The sequence below is a fragment of the Meles meles genome, chromosome 13, assembly GCF_922984935.1.
Source record: "Meles meles chromosome 13, mMelMel3.1 paternal haplotype, whole genome shotgun sequence".
Lineage (NCBI taxonomy): Eukaryota > Metazoa > Chordata > Mammalia > Carnivora > Mustelidae > Meles > Meles meles.
In genome coordinates, this window is record NC_060078.1 from 27,369,190 (window position 1) to 27,394,551 (window position 25,362).

At 35.6% G+C, this 25,362-nt stretch overlaps 1 long non-coding RNA gene across 1 annotated transcript; it reads right to left on the reverse strand.

Annotated features, from left to right (window-relative positions):
• Nucleotides 1-7,431: 7,431 nt before the first annotated feature.
• Nucleotides 7,432-24,844, reverse strand: LOC123955099. Its single transcript, XR_006821211.1, has 3 exons — nt 24,834-24,844; nt 24,237-24,284; nt 7,432-7,500 (listed from the first exon to the last, which is right to left on the reverse strand). It is a non-coding gene; the product is annotated as an uncharacterized LOC123955099 (long non-coding RNA).
• Between the last annotated feature and the right edge of the window lie 518 nt (nt 24,845-25,362).

Consider the following 25,362-nt stretch of genomic DNA (forward strand, 5'->3'; position numbering starts at 1 on the left):
TGGTACTCAAATTTAGCTGGCTAAAAACCTGTAAGGGAGGGCGCCTGGGTTGCTCAGTGGGTTAAGCCTCTGCCATAAGCTCAGGTCATGATCTCAGGGTCTTGGCATCGAGTCCCGCATTGGGCTCTCTGCTTGACAGGGAGCCTGCTTCCTCCTCTCTCTCTCTGCCTGCTTCTCTGCCTACTTGTGATCTCTGTCAAAAAAATAAATAAAATCTTAAAAAAAATATTAAGGGAGCATAGAATGTAAAAAGTAGTGCTCTAGAAAATTCCTTGTGAATGGAAATGCTCTAAACATTTCAGATGATAACTTGGGTGACAGGTTGTCCTAGTTTTCCCAGGACAGTTCTGATTACTTAATTAGTAATGATTCCCTCATTTACTCTCAGAAGTTCCCCTGTTTGGATGGTAAGATTATATGGTTACCCCAATAAAAAAAGTTGGGCACAATGACATTATGAGTAAATGATAATGACACTGATAATAAGGAGTTAAGAATACATAAATGTTCATAATATACTACAGATTTCTTTTTAAAAAGCTATTCTTTTTATCTAATGAGTAAGTAGACTGGATGCTACTTTGATATATGCTTCAACTTTGAGATTCTATCATATTATAAACATTAGAAATAACCTAGAATAATCCTATCTCTTTAGAAGGTGAAGAACCTGCCCTTGCTAAAAATAACCAATTTTGATAATACCCAATAAAAAGAACCCATGAGAAACAGAAAAATTTCAATTGGATATTATTTTCATGTTTGAAGATATTATATGATTCTAAGAGAAGATGTATCATACAAGAAGCAGGGTATCTTAAGAGTTGTAGGAGAAAATCAATTACATTTGAGCAGCAAAAACCATATTCTGACCAAGAGCTAGAGCCATCAGGCACCAGTTACATACTTTAATCTGGCTTAAAACGTAGGTTCCAAACCTAAGGGACATGTTGCTTCACATTACCTCTTCCATCTGTTTGTCATGGAGTCACTGGCAACTATAAATAGAGTTCACCTGTATCCTTGGTGTTCAAAGGTTCAGCTTCATCCTAGCCAATAGTAACCATTCTTTAATACTTGGGAAAGCAAAAGCATTGCTCCAAAAATATTGTTTGAGGAAAGCAGCCCTTTAAATCCCATAGGCTTATATAATTGTAGTGTTAGTGCTAAGTATTTTAAAACATATGAAAGTTTTGAATCATAAAAAATATAACTGACTATTGTTAATATTTTATTTTAGGAAATCTAATCTTGAATATTTGGATTTTAACTATTTAAGACAATTTAGGAAATTGACCTTTAGGAAAATGATTTCAATATGTAACTCCAATTTCAAATGTATAATTGAGAATTTAGATTTTAAATTGAAGTCTTTCTAAATTTAAAAATGATACTGGAGTGTTTAAGAGAACTTTGAATCACTCTATTAAAGACCTAATGTATTGCAATTTTAAGAATCACCTAAGTGTTTGCAAAGATTTGTCAACCAAATAATGGAGGGACTTAGAAAGGAAATCAAGTATTTCAAAGTATCTGATTAGTAGAAGAACTATAAGCAGAACCTAATCATAGTTTGTTTAAGTACTTCACATCACCACTTAAATTCTTTTGATCATTATAAACTGAATTTAGAAAATTTACCCCGTTGTAAGCATCTTTGTTTGTGGGAGAAAAGACAATAATCAAAAGTAGTCCAAGAGGTGCACCTGAGTGTCTCAGTGGTTAAGCATCTGCCTTCTGGTAGGGTAACCATCTGAGGGTCCTGGTCAAGCCCTGCATTGGGCTCCCTGCTCAGCAGAGAGTCTGCTTCTCTCTCTCTCTCTCTCTCTGCATGCTCTACCAACTGATTGTGGTCTCGCTCAAATAAATAAATAAAATCCTTAAAAAAAAAAAAGTGTAGTCAAAGAGATATCAGTGTGCATCCACCTAAGAACCACATGTCAATTTTATTTCCTGATAACTTCCAGACTTACTTAACAGGAGTAAAAATAATGTCCTGTGGCCCACATAATAAAATTTAAGTATTTAAATATAATCATAAATTTGACAGACTACTAGCCTCTTGTGAGCAATGGGGATTTGGGAATAAATCTAATCTTCTCCATGTAGAACATTATCTCTATATTTTATTAATGGAAATAGACAATTTTCAAGGATTTTCAAACCATAAATGCAACCCAGTATGAAAAGTCTAAAGCTCAGACCTTGAGTTTTTATCTAACGGAAAGTTTAATCATGAAATCAATATTTTGTGAACAAAAATTCTAGTGAGCTCTGTGAGCCTGGGGAGAACGTTTTCATGGCTCAGTGAAGTTACTTAGTAAGTGAAAATCATTGAGGCATAACCAGAGAAGGAAATTTGTGGAATAAAACATTCAGCTGTTTTTACAAGATATTGGGCAATGCAAATTATTTTGTCTAACCACTGTGATTTTTTAAAGCTTGCTGATGCCTATATAATGACCCATCAAGGCAATATAATTTATAGTAGTGTGCTTTTCATTCCCTTGAGTTTTATTGATACCTAATGCTATGTTTTAAGTCATTTTGCATCACCATTGCATAAGATTATACAAAGTTTTTAGAAGGAGAAGAGAGCCAGGGTGGAGAAAATATTAGTGCATCCTTTTCTTTAAGGAGAGGAAGAAGCTAAAAGAAGTAACTCTGTGTGGGGTCACACAAGCATCCTCAGAATGCTGGAGAAACTTCATGGGGAAGCTATGGGAAACATAAGCAGTGCCTCCCCACCTACCAAAAAGCTCTACAGTGAGGAATCATTTTAGTTGTGCTCAGTGTACTTGGATGTTGACTTCCCTAATTCTAGAAAACTAAATAAAGAAGGCATCGGAAAGACATTTTTTTTCCTTGCAAGATTGAAAGTGATGAGGTTAAAAAAATGAAGAGTTGAGTACGAATATGAATGTAAGGGCAAGTCTGATCAGACAAGTCCCAACTTACACAGGGGGAGATAAAATAAAGAACTGGTTGTTGCTTTCTAAGTAAATCAACGGCCCTGTTGACCTGATACAAGCTCAATTAATCTTTTCTTTTTGGGGTTTCTCTCTTTTCTCTTGTTTTCCTCATGATTCCTCTCGCATGAATTCATGGTTTAGGTTTCCCTAGTGAGGGGGGAGCACACACATGGAATGTAACTCACCAAAAGCAGAATCTGTTGTTTCAAGTACCTCTGCAAAGTGTGTCTGTCATTGTCTCACAGAATCTGGGTCCAGGTCACTTCTTTTCAAATACAGCTAGTTAATCTACCTGTGATAGACACAGATGGAGCCACCCAGACCTCCCTCAAGAAAGGGTTGCCCTGCCACAGGAGTGTGGTCAGCAGAGAGCAGCCGCCCAGAAGATGTGACTTTTCCTAGGCAGTCAGTCCACCCTGGAAGAATGGGAAGGCTGGGGTGTACATACAGTCATTTCAGGTCCAGATAGGGTAACGCTGACAGAGAAGACTCAAGTAGGCCTCCTCTGCAGGTTGACCAGGACTTTGTTGAACCCATATCAGAGGTAAAATTCTGCCTCTGCCCCATCGTGCTCCCTCACTTTTTCTTTCACGGGTGCTGATCTCTAATATATATCTTACGTCCAATACCCCATGTTAGTGTATGCATAAGCTCTCCAACTTGTGATGCTAATTCCTAACAATGGCTTAATGTGCAATACTTGGCCTGCGGGTGTGTGTCAGTTGAAGAGACCCCTGGGCGTTAAAATCACAGTAGGTGACTGATGTCACAGCCTTAGGTGTGTGACCTTTTCAAGTCCTTGATTTCAAGGAGAAATCAAGCACAGCAAGAACCAGAAAACCAGTGAAGCAGAGGCATGAGGCAATATTTTTGAATAATGAGATGCAATAGAAATATAATGTATTAAGATGACCTAAGTGTCTTTCTGAAGTCTGTGTGAAAATCAAAAAGCCTTAATTTTTACAACAAATCATACCTTTGTGATGCAGAAATATTTGGAGAACTGCTCATAAGTACATACACTCCTTTCCCATTTTTTTGTATATAATTCCCTGTTCTTCAGAGCAGTTTGAGACTGTCTCCCAGGCTACAAGCCTCAGCAAGACAATGAATAAAGCATTGCCTGACCTACTCTGAGTTGGTTTTTTTTCATTAGACACTTCTGAAAACACAACTTACCCCCAGAACAAGCATGCTAAAATGCAAGGATTCTCATAATTTAGTAGACTGGAAATTCTTGCCAGTGTTTAGAGGGTGGGAAAGTCTCCCTAGACTCATTTTAATAGACCTCATTAGGAGGCTGCACACTCCTTATCAATCATTTTACCAACACAGATGGAAAGAAAACATCAAATTAATTTCATATGAAAAGACAAGTGATTCACTTTTGATAATAGATATAATTATTTTAAAACCAACAATGTGGCAGATACTGTACTAAATTATGTTAATTTATTATCAATATTTCATTCATGATCAATCCTTATCTAACTTTACATAGATAAGGAAACCAAGGCTCAGAAAAGATGAATGAATGAATGAATGAATAAATGAATGAATGAATAGTGAAGCACGGCAAAGCCATAAGCCAAAATATATCTGAACTCCAAAGTCAGATATCTTCTGGCTTTTGGGGTGAGTGGAGAAGGATGAAATTTGAGAAGAGGGAATAATCCTGATGCCATTACTAGTTGACTCAGCAGCCTGGATCAGAGACAGAATAGAAAGTAAGAGAAGAAAGTTTAGAGGTCTAAGAAAGTTTCACATTGATTCTGTTCCTTTGGAATTGTCCTCACCAATGTCAAATGCTCCATCAAATTGTTTTTGCATGAAATTTGACATAAAATAAATGAATAGAATATTTTAAATTGGGTTCCCTATTTATAAGCCAAAACTTTTAAGAATGTAGAAAAGATTGATATAATCCCATCAAAGCCTTTGATAATAACTAAGTATGAATAGAAGCTCAGCATCATCACATATTTTTCGAGTCTCTGGAAAATACCACGTGAAACACAAAGGCGCATTACCTTGATAGCTTTTATTAGTTACATGCAGTCAAGGTTTTCAGGTATCTAATGATAAACTCCTAAAGGCAACACACATCAGGACAGTTACCTTGGCAACTGAGGCTAGCCAACCACGGAAACATTTTAATAAGACAGCAGCACTGTCAGTGAGAAAACAGTCCCAGTTTGACAGAGGAGGAAAATTGGCACATTGCACCTCAACGAGGCAGGAACATATATAAGATAGGCACCAGCAAATTCTGCAAGAGGACGTGTTCTACAATTCTACTTGCAACAAAAATCATTCTGGCTCAAAACTACAGTAGTTGACAGGGAATGTTTAATATTCCACTGTGCACCGAGTCCTCACAAGGTCTGCCTCACTTTGGTCTGCCAAAATCTTTAATATAGTATTGGATGGTCTCACTCAGTTGGGTCTAGGCACACAGATGATATTTTGAAGTGGGTTTGCAGGGCACTGGGAAAATTTGGTAAAATGTTCCATGAATGCCTTTGAAAGAAATGAATATAGAGAGAACTCTAAAAGGTCAAAGCTTAATCCATTGATCTCATCTAGTAAGGAGGTGTGGAGAACCAGGGAGTGAGAACCGCCATCTTCCTCAACCCCTTCAACCATATCCCATGGGCATTTCTAACTCTCTTAATTTGTAAGATGGGGTCTGAGTTGACAGTCTTCCTGGAAAGTTAATTGAAATGTCATTTTTTATAGACCAGACCAATGCCCTAACATATTGGTTTTGGCACCGCAGGGTAAGATCATTCAATACATAGAAAATATGCCAAACAGGGAACCAAAATCCTACACTATTATTTTGGTATGTACAGGCAGCTGGGTTGCAAGCACACACTATAATTAACATATTTGTTCAAAAATAGTTCATCTGTTTAGGCTGAATAAATATGTGCATAAAATACTCTAAAAAAAATAGAGTCTGAATTTCTTGCTTTGAATCAGTGGGCCGTATTAGTAATACTTCCAGTGTGTTCTCTGGCCTGACTTCCAAGGCTGTGTTGGGTATCCATTTTCCCCCTACTTACAGAACTCCAGAATACTATTTGTTACCTTGTTTTGTATTTTTTGTATACTGGCTTGTCTCTTCTTTTAACTGAAAACTCTTGGAGAACAGTAATCTCATTTGTATGTACATCCCTAGGACATTATCCGTATCTGGCTCAAAGTAAGTTTAAGGTCAATATATTTTGACGGAATCAGTAAAATAGAGAACACACGTGAATATAATTCTCTTCACTAGTGGAATGCCTGTTGACTTCTGATCTTCCTGGTGATGCAGCTGCTTCACATGTCCACTTGGCAACTTGTTTTTTTCCCTGATCAACATGGAAATAAACTCAGAGTGAGAGGACAGCCACTAATTTCCCCCTCTTTGTTAGATCCTCACTCACTCTGAATTACTGATTATCTAATATTGTTTTGAAATAATCTTACCTGTTGGAATTTTCTCTGCTTTACCACCTTGGATATAAACCTCAGATTTAAGACCTTAAATTTCAGTTTATCATATGTGTTGGGGAGTCCCTATGCTCGCTGTCAACTGGCTGCCTCCCTGAGAAGCTGCTGACTACACCAACTTAGGCCATCTAAACTTAGCCCCTGAACTGTGTCTGTCTTCAAACATGCTTAGCATAAATTATTAACATGATGACCAAGGATTTTGCTTTTTAAATTTTGTGCATTGTTTTTATGCCAAGAAGCATCTAGGAATTATATCTTGACATCATGGAAAGCCAACAGCATATAAATGAGACTATATGGTATTTGTCCTGTGAATGGCTTGTTTTACTTACACTGTCCTCTAGATTCATCAGTGTTATCACAAATTCATAATGCTACAATCTACATTAGCATGCAGATATCTTTCTGAGATAGTGATTTCATTTGATCTGAATGTTTGTGTCCTCCCCAGAGTCATATCTTGAAATCCTAACCCCTCAAACTGACAGGGTTGGGTGGGGCCTTTGGGAGGTGATTAGGTCATAGGGGTAGAGCCTTCATAAATATGGTTAGTGACCTTTTAAAAGAGAACCCACATAGACCCTTAACTCCTTCTACACTACTGAGGATAAAATGAGAAGTCCTGGAAGGGGGCTTTTCACACTGGCATCCTGATCTGAGACTTTTCGCTTCTAAGATGGTGAGAGATCAAAGTTTGTTGTTTTTAAGTCATCCAGGGTGTGATATTTTGTGATAGCAGCCCAGACAGAGACAAACCCAGAAATGGGATTGCTGTGTCATATGGTAGCTCTATTTTTAATTTTTTGAGACCCCTCCATATTGTTTTCCACAGTGACTACACCAGTTTCATTCCCACAGAGAGTGAATGAGGGTTCCCTTTCCTCCACAGCCTCAGCAACGCTTGTCATTTTTTTGTCTTTTTGATACTAGCCATTTTTTTTTTTTTTGGTCCACATTTTGTATTAACATATAATGTATTATTTGTTTCAGGGGTACAGGTCTGTGAATCATCAGTCTTACAAAACTCACAGTGCATACCATAGCATATACCCACCCCACGTGTGAGGTGGTATCTCATCTGGGTTTTGATTTGCATTTCCCTGATGATTGGTGATACTAGGCATCTTTTCATACACTTGCTGGCCATCAGTATGGCTTCCTTGGAAAAACATTTATTCAGGTCTTTATCCCACTCATAGAAGCAGAGAATAGAATAGTTGTTGGAAAGGGTGGGCATGGGGAAAATAGAGAAATGTTGGTCAAAGATTACAAGTTCAGATATGCACTGTGAATAAATTCTGGAGATCTAAAGCACAGCATAGTGACTATGGTTGAAACTCTACTGTACTCTTGAAATTTGCAGAGTAAGAGAATGAATTTTAATTGTTCTTACCAAGGGAAAAATGTTAACTTTATATATAAATATATATATTTATATATATATTTCATATATATGTATATATATGAAATAATGATGGACATTTGATTAGCTTGATTGTGGTGATCATTTCACATTATATATGTATATCAAACATTATATCAAACATCATGTACACACCTGAAATGCACACAATTTTTATTCATCACGTATACCTCAAATAAAACAGGAGGAAAAGGACTACCAATCATCTGGTCATCCATTTGAAAACAAAATGTATAGGTACACTAATTCATCTTGATCTTTTTAACAACATTTTTCAGGGAATAACGTTTGCTTGGAAGGTGTCCTTTGATCTTTACATAAAAAGCCTTGTTGCACACAAGATTAATATTCTATCCCCTTTATTAGATAAGCAAACTGAGACTCTGGATGGAAGTTGTGTGTGATCCAGCACTACATAGAGTCTGCACAAAAATCCAGTTTTACTTTCTCCTTGAGAGTCCTCCAAGACTCTCCAAATAACATCCCACCTCAGAAAAAGAACTTTAAATTTTTATTAATTCCATTTGAATCATAAGAAGTGCTGTATTATTCATATTGTTCTTAAATGGATGTTATGATAATTTGAGAGTATTTCTCTACAGTAGCAAAAACTGTGGTGCATGATAGGAAATACAAAAGCTTTTGCATATAACTTGTCAAGCTATTATGTTGTGAAAAAGTGGAAAAGGTTTTTGGAAATACTTATTTTTAAAAATCTGACATATATAACCTTGTCCCGGTTATATGTGGCTTGGTTTGTATGTAGAAAAGGCCTCTTATTAGATGCTTCATAGCTCATTTGGGGCCACTCTTATATTAGAAGCTTATCTTTATATTTTTATCCATTGTCTCATTTCCTCTCGAAATCTGTGCAGTTTCTTTTCCAGAAAAATATCATCTGATTTGACAAGCTAAAAAGCTACAATATAACAGGTCTCCTGATAGATAGGCATAATAAACATTTATTTAAACTTATGTCATAAGAAAAAACAAATATCATATTAAAAAAATACATGGTGACCTTTGGGAACAAGGCTAACCATCTCATACCAAGATACATAAGTGATATAGTTAACATTACATCTCATTTTTCATGATCTACAACCACACAATTGACATTTGTATTCGAAAAGGTCAGGATGGATGATGTGATTGCTCAGTAAGATTAACACCACTACAGTTTAAATTACATATTTTAAAATTACATTGCTGGAATTGTTTCATAGCCACTGGGGACAATTGATGATACTTGCATCTGAAACGTTCCCATTTTACAATTATCACAGCCATATGTAATTATCTATGATTCAGAGTGGAAAACATGGTAGGTCTCAGAACTTTTCTTCTTTGGTCATATATTAAGCCTACATTAAAGTATCTTTGGGCCCAAAATATCCTTGAGCTTGCATGGCCCATGCTTTAGTTGTGTGTCTTAACTTTTAAAATATCATGCATGATAAACTTATCTTCCGGTCAATTGACTGTTAAAAATTTAGGATCTGCAGTGGGCAAACTTTTTCTGTAAAGCACTAGCTAATACATAGTTCATAGTACACTAACTCATCTCTGTAGTTACAGTGGGAAGACACAAATTTGTGTGTCTATGTTCCAAGAGAACTTTTTTTTACAAAACTCACTGCCTGAATGTGCTGTTTGAGTCCTGATGGAGTATCAGCATTCTACAGTTGTGATAGATAAAAATTACTCTGAAATTTTAATGTGTAAATTACCCAATAATCTACTGTGAACAATATTATTAGGTAGTTTTATGGTCAGTTTGTGGTAGGTTTGTGGTGAATTGGGGGACTTTTGAATTAAAAAATCGTAACAGGGGGCACCTGGGTGGCTCAGTGGATTAAGCCACTGCCTTCGGCTCAGGTCATGATCTCAGGGTCCTGGGATCGAGCCCCACGTCAGGCTCTCTGCTCCGCAGGGAGCCTGCTTCCTCCTCTGTCTCTGCCTGCCTCTCTGCCTAGTTGTGATTTCTCTCTGTTAAATAAATAAAATATTAAAAAAAAAAATCGTAACAGGTTTTTCCAGGGGAGAAAACACAGTAACTTTTTTTTTTTTTTTAAGATTTTATTTATTTATTTGACAGCGAGAGAGAGAGATCACAAGTAGGCAGAGAGGCAGGCAGAGAGAGAGAGAGAGAGGGAAGCAGGCTCCCTGCCGAGCAGAGAGCCCGATGTGGGACTTGATCCCAGGACCCTGAGATCATGACCTGAGCCAAAGGCAGCGGCTTAACCTACTGAGCCACCCAGGCGCCCCAACACAGTAACTTTTAATATAAGAAAGTGCACCAAGGATCTACAAAAGGGGAAAGAAGAGGGTTTTTGTTTGTTTTTTGTTTTTAAACCTATTTGGTGTGTGAGCCTCTCTCCTTTTTCTTTTTTGTTTTTAACGAAACTTTTTTTTTTTTTTTAAGATTTATTTATTTGACAGATAGAGATTACAAGTAGGCAGAGAGGCAGGCAGAGAGAGAGAGAGGAGGAAGCAGGCTCCCAGCCAAGCAGAGAGCCCGATGCGGGGCTCGATCCCAGGAGCCTGGGATCATGACCTGAGCTGAAGGCAGAGGCTTTAACCCGCTGAGCCACCCAGGCGCCCCCATTTAACGAAACATTTTTTAATGAATCATCACTGGGACACATTTTTTTTCAATAAAATTAACTTTAGTTTAATTTGTGAGTGTGTATGTAGTAATTTATTTAAAACATTAAAGATTTTTAGTTGATGTTTCTTTCTAGAATTCACAAATATCCATGTTAGTTCTTAAGAAAAGTGTCAGTTGACTCATGATTTATCTGTCATTTATATCTTACTTTTTAAAAAGGTTCAGAATTAAGGTAAAATAGAAGAATGGAAAGATGATATTGTTGTCTCCATACTACTTATGAGAATGTCACAAGTATAATCACCTTACTGTGTCAAAAATCTCCTCGCAATACTTCTATGTAAAAATGTTTGGAGCATGTAAGTAATAGAATCTTTTCACTGCAGCCTGTCAGTGAAAACAATTTTTCTAAATATTAAAAGTATTGTGAATTAATGAAAATATACCCAGAAATATTTACTTATTTATTTTTAAAGACTTTGTTTATTTATTTGACAGAAGAAGAGAGAGCACAAGCAGGGGGAGTGGCAGAAGGAGAGGGATAAGTCTCCCCTCTGAGCGAGGATTCAGTTGAAGGACTTGATCCCAGGACCCTGAGATCATGACCTAAGCAGAAGGCAGAAGTTTAACTGACTAAGCCACCCAGACGCCCCTACCCAGAAATATTTAAATAATTTTTTTCTTTTGTTAACATAATCCCTAAAAACACTTAAAAAATAATAATAAACTTCTAATTTTTTTAAAACATAATTTTTTTGTTTCAAATTTTTGTTTAAATTCTGGTTGTTAACATATAGTGCAATATTGGTTTTAGGAGTAGAACTTAGTGATGCATGACTTACATATAACACCCAGTGCTCATCGTAACTAGTGCCCTCCTTAATACCCATCACCGATTTAGCCCATTCCCCCGCCCACTTCCCTCCATCAATCTTCAGTTTGTTCTCCTTAGTTAAGAGTCTCTTTTATGGAAAATCAATTTCTAAAAAGACTTACCTCATATAATAACTTAATAATTTTTCATCATAATGAGTATAAGTTTCCAAAAAGAAATCACTTTTTAAGAATATATAACAATAAATGCAATAGCATGCAAAAATATACTATAATGTATAAAATATGATATTTTGACATTAAAAATTCAGGTAAAGACACAGTTACAATTTTTAACACTATCTTCTTTACTCAGAGAATATAAAATTGAATAAATTTGAATTATGTGCCCTGTTTGGATAAATCCACAACAGTTTACTTTTCATAGTCAATCAAAGATAAGGCATAAAGAGGGAATATCTTCTATAAATTCAGTCTCAGACATGTGGTCATTTTCACATATCTTAAAGTTCTTTTCCTTTTCTTTTTCTTTTTGATACTTATTTTTTATATTTTTATTTTATTTTTGTGTTTTTAGAGATCATATTTATTTGTTTGAGAGAGAGATAATGAGCATGGGGAAATGGAGAAACAGACTCTCCACTGAGAAGGGAGCCTGACGCAGGGCTTGATTCCAGGACTCTGGAATCATGACCTGAGCCAAACGTAGATGCTTACCCAAGTGAGCCACCAAGACACCCCTAAACGTATTTTTTAAATACATTTTAAGTAAAGTATAAACAAAAGTTCTTAAATTATTGAAAAAATGATGAAAATAGAACACAAGGCTGCACTTTGTTTCGTTTTAAAAAGATTTTATTTATTTATTTGACAGAGAAAGACAATGAGAGAAGGAACACAAGCAGGGGAAGTAGCAGAGGGAAAAGCAGGCTTCCCACAGAGCAGGAAGCAGGATGCGGGGCTCAATCCCAGGACCCTGGGATCATAACTTGAGCTGAAGGCAGCGTCTTAGTGACTGAGCCACCTAGGCACCCCAAGACTGCACTTTCTTAAGAATTATTCTTTCATATCTCTTATCCACCACCCACTGTCAGCTTGTTCTCCCACATTGTTGATTATGGCATAATGCTATTATATCATATATTATGCACAAACTATATGTTCATGTTCAAATGGTTCTTTACTAATATAAGCTTTTTTTTAAGTTTGGCTGATACTTTTTATTTGTAAAAATTGTTTGAATTCTTTTGATTAGGATTAGATGTATATATTTTGCAATAAAATTAATAAAATATTATTCTATTAATGGGCTTTATTCATTGGCAGAAGAAAAGATTAGAATAGTTTGATTGAGGGATAGATGTGATATGTTTCATTTCTATCAGTGTCTGTCAAATATTCCCAGTTAAATTTAAATTTTTAGAATGTGGTTCTTATATCTTCCAAAGGACATAGTATTATGCTGGGTAGCTGGTAGACTGATGAACTGATGAAACCTCCTCAGGGCACAGTTCATGAAGTTTTCCTGTGGTTCACATTTCCTGAGGAATTTTATTTAGAAAAAAAAAAATCTCTATAAAACTTAAAGTGTTGGAAATTACACTATCAGAAACAACACCTTGACTTTAAGTTTCTGCCATTGTAATTACTAGTAATATAATATCATAATTAATAATTTAGTTAACTTTCCCAATTTAGTAAATTTTCCAAATTTTGTTAACTTTCTCTCATTTTCCTGATCTTTTAAATGATAAAAATAGGACTGATTTTCCAATATCATTGTGAAAATTAAGTGAGATGATGAAAGTATAGAGGTAGAGGAAAAATTCAACCTGTCTCTATGTTCCAAAAGGACAAAACAAGTCAAAAATCACACCAAAAAAATTAACAAGTAAATAAATAGCAAAATGCCAAAGGCTATAGAAGAGCAATGCCTGGATATCTCAGTCAGTTAAGCCTCCAACTCTTTTTCTTTTTTTTTCTTTTTTAAAGATTTGTTTATTTATTTGAGAGAGAGAGAAAGGGCTCCAGAGGAGGAGCAGAGGGAGAGAGCACCTGGAGCTGACGCTTGGCTTAGCACAGAGCCCAACATGGAGCTTAATGTCAGGACCTGAGCCAAAACCAAGAGTCAGAGGCTCAACAATTGTGCCACCAGGCACTCCAAGTCTTTGACTCTTGATTTCAGCTCAGGTCATGATCTGAGTCCTGAAATTGAGCCCTGCATATATTCTGCACTTGGCAGGGAATCTGCTGGAGATTCTCTCCCCTTCCCACTCCCTTTCCCCCTGTCCTCTTTCTATTTTATGTCAAATAAACACATAAATAAAAATCTTTTTAAAAATATCAAAGACTGTAGAAAAGAGAAAATTATCTTGACCTAATGGATGTCCAAGAAAAAGCAAGTGGTGTTAGGAAGTGGGCATTGCCTTGTGAACAGTTTTAAGGTAGAAAGCAATGAAACATATATGGAGTATAAATGAGAATATGTAACTAAAGTCAGGCAGGCAGGTTATGAGTTGAGAGAAAGACACATTAAGGCAAAGAAATTAGATATGTTTGGCAAATGATGGGAATCTGTTTTGAAGAAAGTTGTAAAGATAAATGTTAACAGATCCAAGCTGATTGCACTATGATAATTATTTTAAATTTCATTGAATAAAAATAAAAAATGGGTGGTATTTGCTATTAGGTAGTGGAAACTTTAAGATATAATGATTTATTGGATGTGCATTATACATAAAATTATCTTCAGTTTTGCCTGGGACATATGTGATGCTAATAACAGGAAAAGGGTGAACAGTAATAGGTGCAGAGTTCAGCCCCAGAACTGCGAAAATAAAGATCAATATAGAGCATCATAAATATATCTATGAAACCAAATAATTTAAAAGCACATATAAATTGAGTAAAGTCATATACTAGGACTTGTGTGTGTCCGAATTGACTAAGATCCTTTAATTATAAGCACATTTTATAATTTCAGGTTTATTTATCCAATGAAAAAGAATTTAAAAAGAAGAAAGACTGGGTTACTTGGCCCAAATGATCTGATAGCAATCTACTGTTTTGTTAATTACAATAAGATAAGAGGAGCTTTCAAATTTCTACTCTGAAAGAAGTTAAACAATCATAAGATTATGCAGATAAATTTTCATGTCATTCAGTCCAAATTCTTTATTTTATAGATGTCCAAGTGACTTACTGAAGGATTCACAGCATGTTCTCCAAATCTTGAGTTGGTAATCTTTTTAAAACATGATTTAAAAAAAACGTATTTTTTTGTAGAAAACATCACATTACATGGTGATAAAGTACAGAAAATATTTAGCATTAAGAGAATTCAAAAATCCTCCCTGCATTCCCAGTGATCCCTTAGGCAGGTTTTCAATATACTTTACCCAGGGTTTATAAAGTTTATGCATTTGCTAAAAGACTGAGGTTAAAAAATGGATCAATCTCTCTCTAGAGAGTAAAAAATCCAAGAAAGAAAACTGGGAAGAATCTTACAGATAAACAACAACAGCAAATAAGAACAGTGTACATGATTACTTCAAGAAATATATATATATATTTATATACATATATAAATATATGAAGAACAACATGAAAAAAAAGCTGAGTTACCAAATAAACAACTCATAGCAGAATAAACCTAATAACCTAATTTTAAAATGAGTATGGGATTTGGATTGATATTTCTCCAAAGAAGACCAACAGGCACATGAAAATTTTCTCAACATCACTAATAATCAAGGAAATGGAAAGCAAAACCACAATGAGATATCACCTCACCCTGTTAACATGGATACTATCAAAAACAAACAAAGACAAGTATACACAAGAATGTAGAGAAATTGGAGCCCTGTACACTATTGGTAAAAATGCAAAACTACTACCGAAAATAGTATGGAGGTTCTTTAAAATTTTTTTAAAAAAGATAGAACTCTCATATGATTCAACAATCCTACTTCTGGGTATTTATTCAAACAATTTAAAGAGGTAGCCCTCCATATTCACTTTAACACTATTCACAGTCAGAATGGACAAAGAAAATGTAGTACATACATAGAAAATAATTCAGCCAAAAAAAGAAAAAAGAAAGAAAGAAAAGAAAAAGGAATCCATCATTTGTGACACCAGGGATGCATCTTGAAAACATTATCCTAGGTGACATAAGTAATTTACAAAAAGAAAAAATAATGCATAATTCCCCTTGTAAGAGGTATCTACAATAGGCAAATTCACAGAGTCAGAGTGGAATGATGGTTCTCAGAGGCTGGGGAAAGGGGAAGTGGGGAGACTATAAAGTTTCAGTTATAGCAAGATAAATAAACTCTAGAGATCATCAGTACAACAGTATACCTCTAGTCAATAATACTTAATTGTATACTTAAAAGTGTGTTACGACTGGCATAAAAACAGACACATAGACCAGTGGAACAGAGTGGAGAGCCCAGATATGGACCCTCAACTCTATGGTGAAATAATCTTCGACAAAACAGGAAAAAATATTCAATGGAAAAAAGACAGTCTCTTCAATAAATGGTGCTGGGAAAACTGGACAGCTATATGTAGAAGAATGAAACTCGACCATTCTCTTACACCGTACACAAAGATAAGCTCGAAATGGATAAAAGACCCCAACGTGAGACAGGAATCTATCAGAATCCTAGAGGAGAACATAGGCATTAACCTCTTTCATATCAGCCACAGCAACTTCTTTCAAGATATGTCTCCAAAGGCCAAGGAAACAAAAGCAAAAATGAACTTTGGGGACTTCATCAAGATCAAAAGCTTCTGCACAGCAAAGGAAACAGTCAACAAAACAAAGAGGCAACCCACAGAACGGGAGAAGATATTTGCAAATGACAGTACAGACAAAAGGTTGATATCCAGGATCTATAAAGAACTCCTCAAACTCAACACACACAAAACAGATAATCATATCAAAAAATGGGCAGAAGATATGAACAGACACTTCTCCAAGAAAGACATACAAATGGCTATCAGACACATGAAAAAATGTTCATCATCACTAGCCATCAGGGAGATTCAAATTAAAACCACATTGAGATACCACCTGACACCAGTTAGAATGGCCAAAATTAGCAAGACAGGAAACAACGTGTGTTGGAGAGGATGTGGAGAAAGGGGAACCCTCTTACACTGTTGGTGGGAATGCAAGTTGGTGTAGCCACTTTGGAGAACAGTGTGGAGATTCCTGAAGAAATTAAGAATAGAGCTTCCCTATGACCCTGCAAAGATACAGATGTAGTGTAAAGAAGGGCCATCTGTACCCCAATGTTTATTGCAGCAATGGCTACGGTCGCCAAACTGTGGAAAGAACCAAGATGCCCTTCAACGGATGAATGGATAAGGAAGATGTGGTCCATATACACAATGGAGTATTATGCCTCCATCAGAAAGGATGAATACCCAACTTTTGTAGCAACATGGACGGGACTGGAAGAAATTATGCTGAGCGAAATAAGTCAAGCAGAGAGAGCCAAGTATCATATGGTCTCACTTATTTGTGGAGCATAACAAATAACATGGAGGACATGGGGAGATGGAGAGGAGAGGGAGTTGAGGGAAACTGGAAGGGGAGATGAACCATGAGAGACTATGGACTCTGAAAAACAACCAGAGGGTTTTGAAGGGGCAGGGGGGTGGGAGGTTGAGGAACCAGGTGGTGGGTAATAGGGAGGGCACGTACTGCATGGAGCACTGGGTGTGATGCCAAAACAATGAACACTGTTATGCTGTAAATAAACAAATAAAAAAAATAAATAAAAGAAAAAAAAAGAGAAAAGAAAAAAAAAGTGTGTTGCGAGGGTAGAACTCATGTTAAGTGTTCTTACCAAAATGAAATAATTTTTTAAAATGAAGTTAGCAGGGCACCTGGGTGGCTCAGTCGTTAAGCATCTGCCTTCAGTTCAAGTCATGATCCCAGGGTCCTGGAATCAAGCCCAAGTAGGGCTCAATGCTAGGAGGGTAGCCTGCTTCTCTCTCCCACTCCCCCTGCTTGTGTTTCCTCTCTCGCTGCCTCTCTCTCTGTCAAATAAATAAAATCTTTTAAAAATAACTAAATCAAAATAAAATGAAGTTACCAATAAATATATCTGTTTTACAATGAATGGCAGGTAGAATGTATACTCTAGAACTGTTAAGACTTTTGAGCTATTTAGATATTCTTAATAATAGAATGATATTTAAGACTAGGTCCAAAATATGCGGTGTCACATTAACACTGATAAATAAAATATACGCCTCTTATATAGTGTCAAATGTTTCTTTTAGTGCATGTTTATCAAAATGTTTTCAATTCATGTCCTTCTTTGAAAAATATAGATATATTATTGATCACTGGAATTTTTTATGGAAATAATTACTTATTTAAAATTCCTTACTGTTTTTCACAGTGGCTGTACCAATTTACATTCCTATCAACAGAGCAGGAGGGTTCTTTTTCCTCCATATCCTCACCAACACTTGTTATTTCTTTTCCTTCTGGTTTTGGCCTTGCTGATAGGTATAAGATATCTCATTGTGGTTTGGTTTATATTTCCCTGATAATTAATGATGTTGAGCAGCTTTTCATGTGTCTACTGGCTATTTGTATGTCTTCTTTGGAAAAATGTCTATCAGGTCCTCTGTTCATGTTTTAATCATTTTTTTGTTTGTGTGTTTTGAATTGCGTAACTCCTTATTTGGGATATTAATGCCTCATCAGATCTGTCATTTGCAAATATCATCTCCTATTCAGCAGGTTGCCCCTTTGTTTTGCTGATGGTTTCTCTTACTGTAAAAAACTTTTTATTTTGATGTAGTTCCAATAGTTTATTTTTTATTTTTGTTTTTATTGCCTTATCTAGACATATCTAGACAGATCTAGGAGACATATCTAGTAAAATGTTGCTACAGTCAGTCAGTGATATTAACACCTGTGTTCTTTTCCAGGATTTCTAGTTATGAAATGAATAAGACACAAGAATAAAGGACACAGCATGAGGAATATGGTCAGTGATATTGTAATAGTGTCATATGGTGACAGATGGTAGCTACACTTGTGGTGGCCATAACATAATGTATAGGGAAGTTGAATCATTATGTTGTATACTCGAAACTAATGTAACACTGTGTTTCAACTATACTAAAATAAGAAAAAATAAATAAAGGGCTCTAAATATTATTTTCCTTCAATCCAAACATTCCTCTCTGGATCTCTTTTGCTCTTGAGAGATACAACTATGTAGGAGATGGTTCATTAGGGATGAAATTCATGGATTTTGGCGATGGGACATTAAATTGATTAAGGAGAGAGTTAGGATATAAGATTAATATACAGAATTCAATGATAATTCTGTGTACCAGCAACAAATATGGAAATAAAATACAGTTATTTAAAAATAATTAATAATAATAAATAGATACTTAGGAACAAATTTAAAGTAGAGTATTCAATATTCCTACACTAAGAAATGCAAAATATTACTGAAAGAATTTGAAGAAGATCCAAACAAAATAGAAATATGTAATATGTTCATTGATTAGAAGACTCAAGGTATTTGAGACATGCATTCTCCTCAGTAAGGATACAAAGAAATTGCCTCAAAATGGATACAAAGAAAGTGCCCCCCAAATCCCAGCAGTTTTGTAAAGATGTGGATGTGCCTATGTATATTTGTGCATGCACTTGCACATGGTAATTTTAAAAATGCATTTGGAAATGCAAAGGACTTAAAATAGTGAAGAGCAAAGATGGAGAAATTAAACTACCTGGTTTCAGGACTTAAATAATTAAAATACGTGATAAAAAGAATAGACTATAGACATTTCAAAAAAGATATATGGATATCCAATAAGCTCTTAGAAATTAGCTTAACTTAATTTGTAATCAGAAAAGTGCAAATTTAAAACATTGATATTCACTAGAAACTCACTGGATTGGCTAAATTTAAGATTGAGCAACTCTCCGCGAGGGTGTGGAACAAATGAGACTCTCACACATTGCTTGCTCAGGCTGCATAATGGTACAAACACTTTGGAAATGAAGTTTGGCAGATTGTGCAAAGTTAGAACACTTATCACGTGAGCTACCAATTCCACTTCTAGTATTTTCCCGAGAGAGATAATATATTCCATACAAATATTTTACATGAATTTCACTGAAGCTTTACATACAACAACCATTAGCTGGGCATAGAAATGTTCATCATCAGCAATATGCTGAAAGAACCAGAAATATGCCAGACATTCTCACCATAGTTGCATACCCAAAACATCATTCTAGATAAAATGTCGTCAGGTGGTTGCCTGCAGGGGAGGGTGGTGGAGATTGAATGTAAAGTGGTACAGTGCAGCTTTCTGGAATGACGGAATGGTTATAAATGTCAAGTGGACTGATGGGTAAACATTTACATTTGTCAAAACTCATCAGATTATATACTTAAAATAATGAGCAATTTTTTAAAAAATGGTTGTTATTTGTTAGGTATAAACGATATCTATGCAAATACTAAAGAAAATGTAGATTAAATGTTACATAACTTTGACATAAGGAAAATTTTATAACTATGACTTAAAACTCAAATAAAAAAAAAGAATTGGTAATTTGCACTTCATGAAACTGTAAAAAAAGAAAGCACTGCCTGCAGGGGTACCTGGGTGGCACAGTCAGTTAAGCCTCCAAGTTTTGGTTTCTGTTCAGGTCGTGATCTGAGAAGGTCATGAACCTCGGACTGGCTGTGCTTAGTTCAGAGTTTGTTTGAGTTTCTTTCTCATTCTCCCTCTGCCCTTCCTCCATCCCCAAATAAATAAACCTTAAAATAAAAAAATTAAAAAAAAAGGAAAGAAATGAAAAAAGCATTACAGACAGGCACATCATGAGCAAAGTAAACACCTAGAGAAAAATAATTATTTTTAATGGTTAATCCCTGTCTATCAATTTATCCATTCATCACTTCCTATTATCTACATTCTATAAGTATAAAATTTATATAGATGTAATCAGAGTGATCAAAAATAAATATGTGAATTGGCTCTTGATCACATAAAAGATTCTCAACTTTACTTAAAAAGAAACTAATTTCAAATTAAACTATGCAGAGATATAACTTCTCATCTATCACATTGGCAGGAATCCCAAAATTTGAAAACATATTTATGTTGCTATGGAGAATAAACACTGTAACATCTGTGAGAAATGCAAAATCACACAACACCTATGGAAGTGAATTTGGGAATACCTGGTAAAATTTCCTATACACTTAACCTTTGATACTGTGATCCCACAAACAGGAAATCTTTCCCATAGCTATACTTAACTTACAAAAATACAGAATGACTTTTGCATAAGTCTCTTCATTATAGAGACCAAAAGTAGCCTAACTGTTCACTGATCAGGAACAGTGTAAATACAGTGCTCTTGAAATTCTATGCAGTATTCTCCAAGATATACTGTAAAATTAAAAAATATATATAAATGTAGAAAAATTCTTTATCATGTGTTACTGTTGCTTATATTTTAAAATATAAGAAATAATAAAATTTATTAACTATTTATTTGTGTAAGAAAGGAAAAAATAGAGTAAAAACCAGAGATCTTATATTTCTCTAAATATACCTTAATTTGTGAATTTCACTTTATAACTTATAAATATATATATATGTGTGGATAGATAAAAGTATATAGAATATTTATGACTCCAAAGTCAAATACAGAAGAGCCTGGGTGGCTCTGTTAGTTAAGCCTCTACCTTTGGCTCAGGTAATGATCCCAGGGTCCTGAGATTGAATTCCACTTCAGGCTCCCTGCTCAGCAGAGCCTGCGTTCCCTTCTCCTTCTGTCTGTCCAGCTCTTGCTCTCTTTCTCTTTCTCTCTCTCTCTCTTTTTTTTCTTTTTTAAAGATTTTCTATTGTGTATTTGTCAGAGGAAGAGAGAGAGCACAAGCAGTGGGAGTGGCAGGCAGAGGGAGAAGAAGGATCCTGTTGAGCAGGGAGCCAGATTTGGAACCCCATCCCAGAACCCCAGGATCATGACCCGTGCCCAAGACAGATGCTTAACTGACTGAGGTACCCAGTCATCCCTCTTGCTCTCTTTCTCTGTGTAAAATAAATAAATAAAGTCTTAAAAAAAGAAAAAAGAAAACAATGTCAAATACATATATAAAAATTAAATATCAAAAATTTAATTGACTTTTGAAAATAAAACCAAAATGAAATAAATTAAATATTCTGTTTATCAAGATGGCAGATTGCCCCAGAAAAAGAATATTTCAAATAATTTTAAAATATGGTAATTTGTACACTTCTTACTAGGAGCTATTATAAGAACAAATAACTGAAAAGAAGTATTTTTTTTTCTTTCTTATTTTTTTTCTTTCTTAAACATTTACTTGGCTCTTTTAAATCCTTTAAATTCACTGTCAAATAAGTGTTTTTAATTAGCACACTTGCACACATGCACGCATGCACAAACACACACACAAAGATGCACTGTTGCTAGGATTTTGATGGTTTTTCATTTTGTCTTTATTTTTCACTATATTAATGTCTTCTTACTAAATAAATTTTATCTTGCTATATTAATGCCTTCTTACATAAGTAAATTTAAAATATTCAAATTATTTAAAAACCATAAATTATTTCAGTAATATTTACCATAAATTTAGTAATTCAATGCACCATTATCATCATTAGAGAAAATAGATATAAACTAAATCAAACATATTAAATATAAAATCCTACATTCCTAAATTTAATCTGGAGATATAAGTATGAATTTAGGGCATATTTTCTCTTTTTTTTTTTTTTCATTTTATTTATTTTTTCAGCGTAACAGTATTCATTCTTTTTGCACAACACCCAGTGCTCCATGCAAAACGTGCCCTCCCCATTACCCACCACCTGTTCCCCCAACCTCCCACCCCTGACCCTTCAAAACCCTCAGGTTGCCCCAACCTCCCACCCCTGACCCTTCAAAACCCTCAGGTTGTTTTTCAGAGTCCATAGTCTCTTATGGTTCGCCTCCCCTCCCCAATGTCCATAGCCCGCTCCCCCTCTCCCAATCCCACCTCCCTCCAGCAACCCCCAGTTTGTTTTGTGAGATTAAGAGTCATTTATGGTTTGTCTCCCTCCCAATCCCATCTTGTTTCATTTATTCTTCTCCTATCCCCCTACCCCCCCATGTTACTTCTCCATGTCCTCATATCAGGGAGATCATATGATAGTTGTCTTTCTCCGATTGACTTATTTCACTAAGCATGATACGCTCTAGTTCCATCCACGTCGTCGCAAATGGCAAGATTTCATTTCTTTTGATGGCTGCATAGTATTCCATTGTGTATATATACCACTTCTTCTTTATCCATTCATCTGTTGATGGACATCTAGGTTCTTTCCATAGTTTGGCTATTGTAGACATTGCTGCTATAAACATTTGGGTACACGTGCCCCTTCGGATCACTATGTTTGTATCTTTAGGGTAAATACCCAGTAGTGCAATTGCTGGGTCATAGGGTAGTTCTATTTTCAACATTTTGAGGAACCTCCATGCTGTTTTCCAGAGTGGTTGCACCAGCTTGCATTCCCACCAACAGTGGAGGAGGGTTCCCCTTTCTCCACATCCTCTCCAGCATCTGTCATTTCCTGACTTGTTAATTTTAGCCATTCTGACTGGTGTGAGGTGATATCTCATTGTGGGGCATATTTTCTCTTAAAAAAACACACAAATGGTAGCAAAAAACACCCATAAACCAGACTATGGTATCTGAATGCTACTTCACTCCCAAAATACAAGGATCTCTGGGAAAATGGCTAATTCCAAGAATAGGGGAAACATGCAAGATAAGCCTGGAATATGGTGAATCAGGATGCAAGACAGAGATCGAAATCTACTGAGGTTATTTCAAAAGGACCCAGAAAAAAATGTAAAGAGACTACTACTGGCCAAAAATAGGACTATTTGAGAAACAATGAACATAATAGTCTTAGACTGAATCATATCAAATACATTTAAATTGATATTCAACTACATTATATATAAGCTATTTATAACAGTTTGCAGAATAAGAAATCATTTGTTACTTTCCTGAAAAATAGTAATTACTGAAGAAAAAGTCAAAATTTTACCCTCTCTGTGTTGTGTGAAATCTTATCTCAGAATAGTCAAATAGTTAAGGGAGAAATTTTCTTTTTTTACAGAGAAATTTCATATAATAAATTAATAAAAATGAATTAATATATCACAACTTTGCAAACCCTAGCAAAATAATGTAATGACAACAACATGGTTTCTTTTTTTATTAATTTTTAAAAATTTTAAAATTTAAATTTGATTAATTAACATATAGTGTATTAGTTTCAGAGGCTGTGTACAGTGATTTATCAGTTGTATCTAACACCCAGTGCTCATTACATCACATGCCCTTCTTTTTTTTTTATTTTAAATTTTATTTATTTTTTTTTTTCAGCATAACAGTATTCATTGTTTTTGCACAACACCCAGTGCTCCATGCAATACGTGCCCTCCCTATTACCCACCACCTCGTTCCCCCTACCTCCCACCCTCTGCCCCTTCAAAACCCCAGGTTGTCTTTCAGAGTCCATAGTCTCTTATGGTTCGCCTCCCCTTCCAATTTCCCTCAAATTCCTTCTCCTCTCCATCTCCCAATGTCCTCCATGTCATTTGTTATGCTCCACAAATAAGTGAAACCATATGATACTTGACTCTCTCTACTTGACTTATTTCACTCAGCATAATCACTTCCAGTCCCATCCATGTTGCTACAAAAGTTGGGTATTCATCCTTCTTTTTTTTTTTTTTTTAATAAACATATAATGTATTTTTATCCCCAGGGGTACAGGTCTGTGAATCACCAGGTTTACACACTTCACAGCACTCACGATAGCATATACCCTCCCCAATGTCCATAACCCCCTCCCCCTCTCCCAATCCCACCTCCCCCCAGCAACACCCAGTTTGTTTTGTGAGATTAAGAGTCAGTTATGGTTTGTCTCCTTCCCAATCCCATTTTGTTTCATTTATTATTTTCCTATCCCCCTAACCCCCCATGTTGCATCTCTACGTCCTCGTATCAGGGAGATCATATGATAGTTGTCTTTCTCCGATTGACTTATTTCACTAAACATGAAATTGGACCACTTCCTTACACCACACACGAAAATAGACTCAAAATGGATGAAGGACCTCAATGTGAGAAAGGAATCCATCAAAATCCTTGAGGAGAACACAGGCAGCAACCTCTTCGACCTCAGCCGCAGCAACATCTTCCTAGGAACATCGGCAAAGGCAAGGGAAGCAAGGGCAAAAATGAACTATTGGGATTTCATCAAGATCAAAAGCTTTTGCACAGCAAAGGAAACAGTTAACAAAACCAAAAGACAACTGACAGAATGGGAGAAGATATTTGCAAATCACATGCCCTTCTTAATGTCCATTACTCAGTTATCACATACCCCTTCACACACCTGATTTCTTTAAGGACAACAAAAAAGATACATGGAAATCAAAAAGGTTGGAAGTAAAATATGAGATTAAAAAAGATTTAGGATCACCTGGGTGGCTCAATTGGCTGTGTCTGCTTTAGGCTCAGGTCATGATCCCAAGGTCCTTGGATAAAGCCCCAAATCTGGCTCCCTGCTCAATAGGGAAGCCTGCTTCTCCCTCTCCCTCTGCTGCTCCCCCTGCTTGTGCTCTCTTGCTTTCTTTTCTTTTTCCTCACTCGTTCTTGCTCTATCTCAAATAAATAATTAAAATCTTCAAAAAAGACAAATAAAATGATAAGATCTTGTTTAGATCCTGATTCAAACAATCCACTTCTCAGACAGCCAGGGAAACTTGAATCTTCACTGATCGCTGAGGTTAACAATGGCTATTTAGGTTTTTGTTTGTTTATTTGTTTGTTTTTTAAGATATGATCATGGTATCATTTTTATGTTTTTGTTAAAGTCTAATCTTTTAGAGATAATATTGAACTATTCATAGTTCAAATGAA